The sequence below is a fragment of the Hakea prostrata genome, chromosome 2 (genome assembly GCF_041222555.1).
Source record: "Hakea prostrata isolate BN-2017 chromosome 2, UWA_Hpros_2, whole genome shotgun sequence".
Lineage (NCBI taxonomy): Eukaryota > Viridiplantae > Streptophyta > Magnoliopsida > Proteales > Proteaceae > Hakea > Hakea prostrata.
This window is the reverse complement of record NC_142601.1, coordinates 5,826,881-5,840,218: the sequence shown is the minus strand read 5'-3', so window position 1 is coordinate 5,840,218 and position 13,338 is coordinate 5,826,881. Positions and strand designations below refer to the sequence as shown.

The 13,338-nt window shown below is 37.4% G+C and overlaps 1 pseudogene across 1 annotated transcript; it reads right to left on the bottom strand.

Annotated features, from left to right (window-relative positions):
• Positions 1 to 10,031: 10,031 nt before the first annotated feature.
• LOC149023468 (acid phosphatase 1-like) lies at positions 10,032 to 13,252 on the bottom strand (annotated as a pseudogene). Its single transcript, XR_016171527.1, has 6 exons — positions 13,078 to 13,252; positions 12,929 to 12,998; positions 11,625 to 12,805; positions 11,041 to 11,546; positions 10,716 to 10,925; positions 10,032 to 10,599 (listed from the first exon to the last, which is right to left on the bottom strand). The product of XR_016171527.1 is annotated as an acid phosphatase 1-like (transcript).
• Positions 13,253 to 13,338: the final 86 nt, after the last annotated feature.

Genomic DNA, 13,338 nt, shown 5'->3' with positions numbered 1-13,338 from the left:
TACTTTTGGCATGGATTCAAGGATCCTAGGAGCAGAGATTTCAAAGGACATAGAATTGCTTGTGAATGTAATCACTTATTGGATGGCATCAAACTCAACTCCAAGACTTCTAAAGTCATAGAAGAGTGTCGAAGGCCAAAAGCCAAATCAACGAAGATGGGTTGAGAATTGCTGGACTAAGCGTTTTGAGAAATGCAAATTGTTGATGTATAGTGTGTGTATATATATAGAGAGAGAGAGAGAAGGAAAGTAATTTAGGTGTTTGGATGCCAGGTATTATGTATTTCAGGTAGAATAATTTTCACATTTCAAAATGAGAATGTAATTTTAATTTACTGTCAAAAATATAAGTAAATCAAACACATATGTCTCATGTCTTTGACTCTCCATCTTGAACGAGAGCCTTGGTAGCCAAAAGTAAATCAATTTGCTTCTCCATATTGCATTTTGAAAGTTTGAAATTACAAAAGCTGGACAAGGCCATCTGTCGTGTTACATGAGCAAACGGATTTGACTGTGCACATTAGCAATGCAATCATCAATACGTTTGGGAAGTGTAGGCCTACTTACAGGAATGTGATGTTTTTAATGCAATACGCTCCTTGTGTCATGGAATGCTATCATTTATAGATTTTTAAAAAATTAGCATTAATCTTAAATTAAACCAAACAGTTTGGTAAAATTAATTTCACTTTATTCTAGTTACAATCCCCTCTTACACTGCAACCAAACATACTCTCGAATCTCGATGTGTTATGTGTGAGAGTTCAAAAGGAGAAATACCTGTGTAAGGTACTTATTTTTTTTTTCTTATGCGATTTCATTTGGTTACAATTTTTAAAAGAAAATGAAATGATTTTTTTTTTAAAGAAACTATTCCTATCACATGCATGCATGAAGACACTTTTTGTATCAATTCTCATCGCAAAAAAGTAGTGTTCTTTTACTAAATAATACAATTGAGTTCTCCAAATTAATGTGGAGACTTGACACTTGTTCATACTCTATAAGCATAGAGAAAATTGTGGAAGCATTTTGAATTAACCAAGGTAGGGGATAATTGAGTAAGCTAAATTTGGTTGTGTAACATGTTTCATACTTCTTTGGATCATGCATTATGGCATTTAATGTTGTCCTAATTTACCCAAAAAAATGTTTTCCGCAAAACATTATGTAAATATGAATATTTATATTCAATTTTCCATTGACTTCCCTACATCAAGTCAAATAGTCAATCTTGGGATGATCAAAAGACGGTTTTGTCTCATCTAACAAAAAAGTGCCCCCCACATGGGAGAAATCCGTCTACCAACATTAATGAGTGAATCCATATTTAGTTTTTATTTTTGGTTTCTAGGTTCAAGAACTTGGCCTCCTCTGTTGATCGCCCCACAAAGAAAGCAACATAAACTGCTTCATTGAGTGGCTGCAAGTGGAGGTGAGAAAAGGCACTAAAGTTCATTTATTAATGCATTTAAATCTAGTTCTAGCCTTCTAGGGTCCAGGGTTTAGAGTTCACTTTGCTTGTGGATGGGTTTGGTATGTAATGTTTACAGAAGGTGCTTTTTTTCTTGTTGATAGTATATCCTTTGGTTAAAAAATCATGACGATATTCTTAATGTATCACATTCGATGTTGTTTAATGTTGGGGTAATTGTATTACAAATTCTTCAAACATACAAAAGTGAAATTGCAATACAATTGGGAGATGAAGATTTTTAGCAAATTCGGAGAGCTTGAAGTTGCAACCGAACGAACCACCGATCGATAAGATTGAGTCACACCTTGAGTGCTATCTTTAAGGTAATTGATGCACCCTACTACCAAGGGTTCTTTGCACCACCACCTCCAAGATAAAGCAACATTCAACTAGAAGATAAGATAGTTCTTCTAGTCCCTTCAAGGAGCCAAAAGCTAAAGCACAACACTTAGACAAATTCAAAGAAAGAAATTAACTTTGTAACACAAATAATGTGAGAGTGAGGAGTGTCTCCATTGCACACCACATGCAAGGAAATGTTGGGTTTATATAGGCCCAAACCTCACCTTACACCCCTTAGGATTCTTAAGGCAATGAATTGGAGAATCAATGGTTTGTCCCTCCTCCACTAATGAGAATAAACCACATTGACCTAACCTCCCCACTACTTGGAGAAGTAACTCTCATATTCACTCATTTGGAATGAATTGGATTTAATCCATTCAAAGACCTTAACCCCACTCATGGTAATGGCCATGAATGGTCAAGAAGTTAAATGAGAAATGATGGTGAAGAGTTAGAATTGAAGTAAATTACACCCTTCAAGTAACCCCACCACACCACCATGATCAAGACCATTAAGACCCATGACCAATGTAATGAAGAGCCTCATAACCAAGGAATTTGGGTCATTTGGTCTTAGAGGGTATTTTGGTCATTTATGACATTTTAGGTGTTTTGATCCGAAAAACAAACAAATTGAAAATTTTGGTATAAAGGGTATTTTGGACAGAAAGCACATTTTATGTGATTTAGTCGTAAGGGACAACTTGAAATTTACTGAAGTAGATTGGTGATTTTAAAGAAGAACCAAGGTGCTTGTTGGCCTCCAGTTACAAAGACTTTAGCAAGTTCTGCTACCTCCATTTTCTCTGGAAAAAATGGGGACACCATTCAGTCTCTTCCTCTCCCTCTTGTAGTCGCGGAAGAGTTACTCGCACCTAGGGTTTGGAAATTGGGGATAGTCAGGGACTTTATTTTGTAAATTTTGAACGATTAAACCGTTGAATGTAAATTGTAAAGACAAAGCCTCATATTTACATGTATGCCCCCACATTTTCACTCACAATCGACGAATTTATTTTGATATACATGGCAAAATCCTAGCCACTCGCTGCTGACTGCAGCCCTACAGCAAAGAAAAAATACGTGTGCAGCATGTCTTACCAAGTTATCAGATTGGCTGTAAAATTTTATGTAGACATTTTTGAACTTTATAAATCAACCAATTATACTGTAAGTGCCTTGATTATGGTATTCCACAACATAACACTCCTAATGTAGAGTAAGGGTGTCAATATGGTTAAAAAACCGTTAAACCATAGCAACACCGTTTAAACCGTCCCATTCATGCGGATCGATTGGCCGGTTTGGTCATCTGGGGCGTTTGGGTCATTCGGGTGAGGTGTAAGGTCATCCGTGTAAATCCCGCCTCCGCTAACCCATGCGATCCCGTTTTTCATACGCTTTTCATCCGTGTAACTATAACCCTAAACCCTAATTCTAAACACTAACTTTCCTTTGTTCGTCACAATCGAAGAGAAGAACGGGGCGGGGAGATTGTCTTATAGCTTGTTGGCATTTGTTTCTTTTTCTGGTTCGGTGGGCAGATTGTCACCTTGCTAGTGCCCTTGGATTGCTTAGAATACTTATTTACAAGGTAATTGTTGATGAAATATTCATGAATTTTGATGTTAGTTCTTATGTATATCAACATGTTTGAGCCTACTTTCCCTTGTTTGGCATCGAGTTTGATGTCCTTTGGAACCTCGCTTTTGATGTTTATGGTCATTTGCGGTTGGTGCTTTGCTGGTGGTTCGCTTCTCGCATCAACGAAGGAGATAAAGAGGTTGGTTAACGAATGCCATTGTTAGTGTTTATGGGTTGCTGGTTATTTTCCTTCCCAAAGAGTCTCCTTTGGCGCTTGGTTGTGGCACTTGATGTGGTAATTCAACTCCTCTGTTCTTGGTTTGAGTTTGTGAATTTGAAAAATGGATAGATTTAATGAAATTGCTCTTTTATGGGATTTTGTAGATCATGGCAATGTTGCTCGGCTCAAGCATTTCAGCGGCTTTAGCAATTGCATATGTGGGTAACAAAGGGAATAGCCACGTGGGTTGGTTGCCTATCGTGGTCAAGTTCCCAAGTGCTTGGTGAGGTAACTTGAGTTCTTATCGCCGCGCTTCATTGCAACTGATTTGCTTGCTGCGCTTCTTCAATCCATCTCCTTGTTCTTGATCCACTTCTTATTAATAAGTGAGAGCTTAAGCACTTATATTATATGTAGGTCTTTCTCTTCTTATCTCGTTTCCGGTTGATGATTGTACTTCCGGGTAATTTTATTTGGATTAGAAGAAGAACATGGTCGTGGAGTAGAGAGTACTCGAGGGGGAGAGTGGGGAAGGATGTTATGAATTTCTCCGGGTTGTGGTAGTGTGGTTGTATAAGTCAGCTTGTACGTTGATGTATGCTTATTATAATTCACATCGTGCTTTTTTGCATGTTTCAAACTTGGTATGTTCCCATACAATACCGTAATAAAACTGCACCGTATACCGAACCGTGCCGTTTTTCCATACCGATTTCATACCGGTTTCATACCGTACCGTTTTTTAAATTACCGTTTTCATACCGCACCGTTTAAATATGGTACGGTACGGTTATGGTTTGAGGTTTTCAAATTCAATACCGTACCATACCATACCGAATTACCGTTACCGTACCGAATCGACACCCTTAATGTAGAGTATTACATTGAAAACATCACACGCTTTGTCAACTTACCATGGAACTCCCGTTATTGACGGAAATTCGATTGGAACTTCAGAAAGTGCTTTTATCCCATGGAAAGGAACAAGTTAATGAAGAGATCATGTCAGCATGTAGTGAAATTGGTCCAGCAAAGGGAAGTCAGCAATATATCTTCCCAGAACCCCTCACCCTCATCACCATGTCAGCATGTAGTGAGCACAAACTTCAAGGTAAGATAAGACGTTACTGTTGGAATCAGGTGGTCATTTATCCTTGCAAAGTATTTTCTCATACCAATAGGATTTGGTAACACAAACTTCATGGAATTCTAATGGCTGATTGTGCACCGGTATGCAGCAATTATAGTTATGCAAGTACCTAGCCCCTCCGAAATTCTCATCGGTATCTGTTTTGATACAAATAGAACTCCTATAAGAACCATTTGTATTGAAACTTCCCAGAGTTTAAAGCAAATGACAAGCAGTTCCATTATGAAAATATATTTATGAACAAAAATAAGATGATTTGCTTGATAAAGCAGCTGGAGAGTAATGGATGTCTTTTAACTGGCATTTAACATTTTCAGTTGATCACCTGTGCTGAAATTTATTAGTGGATTGGTGATCCTAAAATATTCAATTTTTGTGGGAACTTGGATGACAAGCATTTGGTAATGGCCAAATTTGATTTTAATTTACAAGAACCTTTGCCTCGTAAATAAAACAAGGACTAAATGCCTAAATATATTTAATTATAGGAGAATATATAGCCTCTACACCTAAAAGACTTAAGTTTAGAACTTGTCATTCACGGGGCCTTATGACAATTACATAAATAGTAATTATAACCACGTTCAATCCGATGCATTTATTAGATAATGACACATGCATAAGCAATCTAATCGTAAAATAGAAGATATCCACTTTACATCAAGATTGATCAGACCATACCAATTGTTCGTTTAGATGGAAAGGAAGAAATAATGGACCACTACCTATAGCCTCTCCATTCTATTTTTTGTAATTAGTATATTAATCCATTGTTAAACATTGATATAATTAACAAACTTAGTTATTTTAGTGGAATGAAACTTCTACACACATCGCAATCATGCAAATAAAAATTCACTAATACGAGTACATTCTAGGAATATTGTGTTGATTCTTACTCTTGGATCAAGGACAGGTGATCGAAAGTCTGGTTTGCTGTATATGAGGACGTTTCACAATGGGATCAGGCTGGGTTGATGGAAGCTGCTTCTGGGAAGGTTACACTGGCAAACAAGCAAACGAATTGCTCTTTGTTGAAGGAATTACTTCTTGAAACTGTTAAGCCGTGGCCTTATTACCTAATTGCTCAGGCTCTTTTTGGTATCAATTCTCATTATCATTTATGAGGTTTTTTTATTATTTTAAATTATTTGGCATCTATTATCATTTTTATTTTTTATTTAAAATAATAAAAAAACCTTCAAAAATCAGAATGGATTTTTTTGTCCATTATGAATTAAGGGTGAGAATTCATTCTCCTCATTTATGCGGGGAATACTTGAAATTTTAAAGTTAAGGACGGGGTACAATGGTAAATATATATTATTTTATAAAAACCACTCAAACCCTCTCTCAAAGGAACGAAAAGCTCTTCTCAACTCTGTAACAGATTCGTCGGACTTCTAACTCTGCAACAGATTCGTCGAGAAATCATACGCTGGTTCCGTTCAACGTTCTAGCTTTTTGTGTGTTTCTTCTTTTAGTTGTTAGGGTTGCTTCTGAATGATCCCAAAGCTTTAATGGCTGCCGCTCTCAATATGTAGTGGTGGTAAGCTGCTGCAAAGCTGCTGCAGTCAGTGGTCCATGAATGATCCAACCCAGAAGATCCATTGTAGACCATTTCATCCTCAAGTTAATTTATAATTATTAATCAAACCCAAATGTTCAATTCAAAAAGAGGAGGAAGAAAAAAACTTGTGTTCATCCCAGATGTTGTCTTGGTTGTAGATGATAGCAGCACCAAGACTCCTAGCTGGGTTGATGCCTGTTCCTATGATTGGAATGGTAGCCAAGTGCACCATGAAGACTGCGAACCCAATTGGCAATGGAGCCAACACCTACCCAAACCCAGAAAACAAGTTAAACAAGAACTAATCAGAGAAAAATTAACAGAGCACAACAAAAAAGCAGGGCAGGGCTAAATTATAGAACCAAATTCCAAGTCAAAGTCTATTGAGAATTCGAAGTCTCCTCTTCCTGCCCAAGTTCTCTCTGCTGCTTCAACCTAACTCTCTTGTGTTTTCTTCTTCAATCCAGGCATCATCTGAGAATCCAATGTCTAGTCTTGTCTGCAACTTCTTTCTTAATGATATTCTTACACCTCAGGTCCTCAACAGTTACCCATCAGTGGAAATAAGACCCAGAAGCAGAAAACAGTTACCTATGAAGGAACCATGAACTGCAATTTATTCCCTAATGATGTGTTTCCTCCTTTCCTGTGGGTGAAGGCCTGACCTCTCCGAATGATGATCAAGCAGCCCTTGCACAGGAAGAAATACTTCTCCGATAATCACAACCAATCTTGTCGTTGCCCGCAAGCACAGAGATTCACTAAATTTTCTGAACAGATGATATTTACAGGAGAGAGAGAGAGAGAGAGAGAGAGAGAGAGAGAGAGAGAGAGAGAGAGAGAGAGAGAGAGAGAGGCGTTTGGGTTCTGAAGAAGTGGAAGAGTTAAGGCCTTCGCAGTTTCAGCTTGTTGTACGTGGGGTTTTTTTTTTGGTAGAAGTTTTAGGTGAGTTGGAGTTTTAGGGATTATTAGAGGGATATTCCCATGTGTTGAATTATGATTGGATGATAGTTTTTAGGGTTTGGAGAGATGGTGGAAATATTGAGAGAGTGATATGCGTATTAACAGAGTGTTCGCCCAAATCCTATCCACAAGTTTTTTTTGTTTATAATTAATTTTTATTATTAAATTTTAACAAATTTTTATTTTGACATACCAAACTTATTTTTCATTCCATTATTAATTCAAACTTATTTTAACATTCCAAACTTATTTTTCAACTCTTTAATTGTTGGTTCATAATTTAAAAATTTTAATAATTATATGTACAATGAAAATAGAGAATCATAGACCATTTGGGACTAACAGCAAAATACAATTACATATTCAAACTTAACAAATCCATACCATCAAAATCAAACTTAAATCCTTTTACCAAAAAAGAAAGGGGAAAATTTATGAAACGGTGAATCAAAGAAATAAGTGAAGGTGCCTAAGAAAACGAAATATATGCTAAACAAAGGCTAGAGCTTCTCAGTCAGTTACTTATAATAAGTCTTTTTTATTGGCTCTTTGACATTTTAAAAACGATAGTTTTGTTTGTTGGTCAAGTAAAAACGATATATTTATAGTTGATGGGTCTTATTTATTTGATGATTCTAATTTTTCTGTATGATTTTATGATGATGGATCTCCACCTTTTCTTGTTGGTGCCGCCGAAGACTGTGTAAGAGCTTCTCTGCGGATTTCACGAGGTTTGATCCCAATGTTTTTGACTCCCTCAAAGACTAAGCTTCGTTCATTAATGCAACTTAACTGCAATTTCGGCAGTTAGTTTAGTTTTTTTTCTTCTACAATTTAATGGGTTTGATCAATGATAAGTTAATCTTCGTGCATAGGATTAGATGCCCTTTAATGTCTTCATCATATCCTGAGATCTACGCTTGAGAAACGAGTGAAGACCAAATCATTTAAGAGTTATTGCAAGACCACCACCACCATTACAATATCTAAATTGGTGCTTCACGCCTTCGATCGCATTTCCAAAGTTTCAATAAACCATAAAATACTCTACCCATATCATGTGCAGCAGAGAATTTATTGATTATTATGACTAAAATATTATATCAGATGACTCAAATTCTCATCTACGTTGTTCACGTTTTATTTTATTTAATATTTCAACTTTCTAATATAGATATTACACCCAAGGGGCACTTCTTCATTAATCATCATCAATTCCATCTAGATTAGTATTGTCCAATCAACAAACAACTAGGTTGTTTTGACTCTCCAAACTATGCTGTGTAAATGGCTCAGTCAAAGGAAGGGTGCAGCTTTCAATCATAAGAGAACAGCTATATCTTCAAAAGTGATGTCCATGTGAGTCACATGACAATTAAATAATCAATCATTTGAAAGACTAGGACTATGGTGCCAATTAATGAATACCCATCCTGAAACTATTTTTGAGAGTCAAACAGAAGGCCACATCATTGCCAAGCCATAATTAAATAATCAAGGTGCCTTTAATCATGTAATCCTATGTTAAAAAGATTATAGGAAACTCAGTAGCAATTTATTTACTAAATTACCAGGACCCCGCAGTGTGATATGAACCTTCCACTAATCCAGGAAGTATTGAATCAATTGAACAGTCTGGGTTAATACATATGAGACACAGCTTTCAATCAGCTTAAAAGGAGAATATCAAGGTTTGTTCTCGCCAAGGCCTAGTGTTGTCTCCAACACCTACACAATAGCCATGTGCCCACGGATATAAATTCACATGGTCTATGTGTGTGTGAGTGTGTGCAAGTGCCTAAAGAGCCCAGCCCCTTCCCACCCAACCCCCCCCCCCATTTTTTATAATAATAATAATATATATTGTGGGATTTGGGGGGAGGGGGCTTGCTAACATGCATAAGACAAGTTTTGTAATGCCAAATGCATGCTACTTGGAGAAACTAGCACAAGATATTTACAGTTAAGGTTGCATGGCCTGTCCAGGTTCGATTAGACTTAACTCCATATCTTGCCAGGCTGTCCACCCAGGTTCATACGCTTCAAGGAAACCGAGCTTTGCCTTGTTGGGTAAATCATGGGGATGAACAAAAGGCACTCCTGATGGCCACCCAAGCTTCATCCTTATACTTCCACAGGGGCTGTCCAGAGATTGTAAGTGACCCTCACATTCCTTTAAATTGCAGAACCTCAATTTTATGCCTTTCTTGTCTGCAATGGCCTGTACTCGCTCCTTGAGGACTCTCTGTGCCTCGAGCCGTAGCCTCTTTGAAGGTGGCAATGGTTTGCACCTTGTGTTATTCTTCCTCTTCTTTAACAAGGGCTTAAAAGATCACTACAAGAAAAAGGGCTTACGGCGGCGTTTTGAAAACGCCGCCGTAAGTCTAAAAGTGCCGTTGTAAATTTTTTCCGGCACTTAAAAAACGCCACAAAAAATGCCGGCAAAAGTACTGCCGTATTGTTACCGCGGCACTAAATGCAAACGACGGGAATTGTGACTTATGACGACACATTTACCGGCATTTTCTAAAAACGCCGTTAAAAGTGGTTTATTGCGGCGTTTGCTAAACACCGTTGTATGTTATTTTTGCCGGCGTTTTTAGAAAACGCCTTTAAAAGTTATTTATTGTGGCATTTATGAAACGCCGCCATAGGTATTTTTGCCGGCGTTTTTAAAAAACGCCGTCATTTGTTACCTATGCCGGCGTTTATAAAATGCCGGGATAAGTTTTTTTAAATTAAAAAAAAAATTTGATTCCAAAAAACCAAATTCAATTTTACAAATATAAATGTGCCACTTTCCATTATACATATACCCACAATCCAAAATGTAAGCACAAATGAAGATCCAATTCTACCAATACAACTCAGCTTGTAAGCATAGATGAAGACCCAATTCCTTTGTATTGGCCACACAACACTTAGCAGAAAAGTTACCACACAACCATTAGTACAGTTGTACAATCTAAAAAATGAAAGGCAAAAGAGTACAAATAAAAATAATAAATCATAAGATCAAAATTTGAAATAAATTAAATGTCCAAAGCGTGTTCCGCATCCAAAAATCAAACATATATTTATTTTGAATGATGAAGAGTTGACATCCCTTTTCAGGGAATGTAATACAGAGAATTGGGAAGCTTAAATGTTCTCATGGCACCAGGAAGCCCCACAAGGCAGGGCCACTATGATTCAACCATTCCCAGATACAGTAGCCTTCATGGATCAGCTTCTTCCTCTGCTCTGCCTTGAACTCTTGCACTGTCATGCCATTGTTCTCATAACCCCTATCATAAACAGACGGTGAGAGACACAACTCGTTGAGTTAATGATTGATCTTGATTCTTGATAGAAGAATATAAACTTCTGATTCAACTAAGTGAAAGGATAGAACTTCACCAACCTCAGAATGAGACCAGACCACCCAGTGCAACCAACCTTGAAGAGGTTATCAGTTGTGGGATCCCTGAGGTGTTCTCCTCTTGAAGACATTAAGAAGATCTTCAATCCTCTTCGTTTGATCTCATTGAAGAGGTTCATCGAGTGCTTCAGAGCTGGAGCGTTGGTCTTCCACGCCCATTTCTCAAAGTCTGTAACAATGAACTTCTCTCCTCTGAAAACAATAATTAGTTAAAGAAATTGCTGACAAAGGAAAAAGAAGAAAAACGTGGAAGATCTGATAAAAGGTAGGAAATGGAGCCCAGATCAAGAGCTCCTATGTACAGTACCTGTGGCGATGTTTCTTGAAGTAAGGAACAGTGGAAAGAAGGGTATCATCAATATCAAAGATCCAAGCATCTTTGCCATCACCAGTCAACTTGAAGTTTTTGCTGAGATAGATGGTGCATTCTTCCAGTGCTTTCTTTGAATCCACCTTGTATTGAGTGGAGGTCATGTACTTGCCGATGTAATCTGTGCATTCTTCAGGGACAACTCAATAGCCACGAATGTTATGGAGCTCGACATTGATCCTCCAAGCTTCACAATAGTTCTTCAGGGTTAACTTTAGGTCATTTGAGTCCTTCCCTATCTTCCACTGGTTCAAGATATTCCAGTTTGCAACTGCTACACCAACAACGAGACTAGAGAAGCACAGCAACAAACCCAGATTTCTTCCCATTTTCTCCTTCTTTATGATCAAAAGACAAAAAGGATTCTGGGGGTGGATCAGGAGAACAGAGCTTTGGATATTTATGTAGGTGGATTTCCAATTTTCAAATTGCACCACATGAACCTGCAAGTTGCAAGAGAGAATCAAAATTCCATTTCTATTCTGGGGTTTCTTTAAGCACCACATGAGAAGCTTACTTACCCACAACAGCAACCATATCTGTGAGTGAGAGTCCTTGGTCTATGAACTTTGCAACGAGAGTAAGAAGACCCTGATCAGGTGTGGGGATGTTTGAGACAGCAAGGCTGTAGGTTGCACTTATGGAATCCTTTCTATCTAGTGGTACATCCCAGTAAGGTCCACCAACCTAAGAAAACAAAAGATTTACAATAATCCTTAGGCATCAAAAGATTACTTTGACAAAAAAGTACCTATAAAAGCTGCTGCAGGAATGCAATATAAAAAACATTCCGACTTTAATAAGAATGAAGTGAAACAAAGCAATATCCTAAGTTCTAAACAATAAAAACTAAAACGCTAATTACTTAACTGCACTGGCATATGTCACATATGTTTAGTATATACCACATAATGTGTTTATGTTTAATAGATATACATCATGAACATAGAAGAGTAACTGGTCCATGTCTAGTTGATGAGAACTCACAGTAATCAGTCCAAATGGCCATGATTGTGACACCTAATTCCCTGGCTTTTATGGGTGCTCGATCATTGTCTGCTCTCTACCTAACCACTATTAATAAATAGCACCAATAAAATGCCCATTGTGCTTGTCTCACCAGAACTTGAACCACCATTACCATCAGTTTTAAGGATTAGCTCTAGAAGTAATGGAGAAATGATGACCTTAGAACCATTTTCAATCCTTCTAGCTGCCAAGATATTATAAGAAGAGGAACATAATGAGTTACCAACTAGTTCAGTACAAGCATATGAAATTGAAAGAAAGCTCAAAAATCATAGATGTTTCTAAATTATAAGAAAATGAAGTTGATGCTTGTATCACATGCCAAAGGGCATAGTAACCCATGAGATACTCTTCCAACTTCATTGGTGTGTCACCTTCAATCTTCTTTGGTCTTCGACCTCTATCCGACATTAGGTTTCTTTTCATACTTGGTGAATCCTTCTGTGTTTCTTGATGTCTATTAATTAATTTACCAAGATGTTATACTTGAAATATAAAAAGGAAAATGACACATGAACTAAACATATCTATCATCTGTGAAAGTAAAGTTAAAAACGGGTGCAACTTACAGAGCTGATCATAAGAGTCATGATCATCAACACCTATTCGGCACTTAAACACTGACTGAGGCATTGGAATTGGCAGCAATTGCTGACATAGCCTCCCCAACAAACTATCCTTACAAACACCAAAATGCATCAAGGTTAATTAAAAAAGACAAATTGACAATCTGAAACACGTAAAGTCATGACTGCAGTGTTCGAAATAGAAATTTAATCATATAAGTAATTTGTACCTTTGGATCAAGCATAAGACGCACACCAAAGCACCCATGACCTGCCACTTTTCCGCTAGGGCACCCACAGCTGTTTCATCAACTCTAAGTGTTTCAAATCATGGACAAAAAATGTAAAAATCAATAAGTGGAAGGGTATGGGTACAAACTTGAGATTTATCTCGTCATACTGATATGCATTTGCAAGTTCAGCAGCTTTTGCCAAGTTACCCAAATTACTCCCACCAATCTGGAGGGCAATAGGGAGTTGCTCTGGAGGAAATGCCAAGAACCTGCTCTGAACAATCCCCCCAAATTGAGAAGGATAATCAATCACATAAATTCAAAAATAGTTGTATACGAATCCACAAAACATAATGAAGTAGCAGAAGTAATCAGCATGGAAGGAAGCAAGCAAACTAGTTATAAGG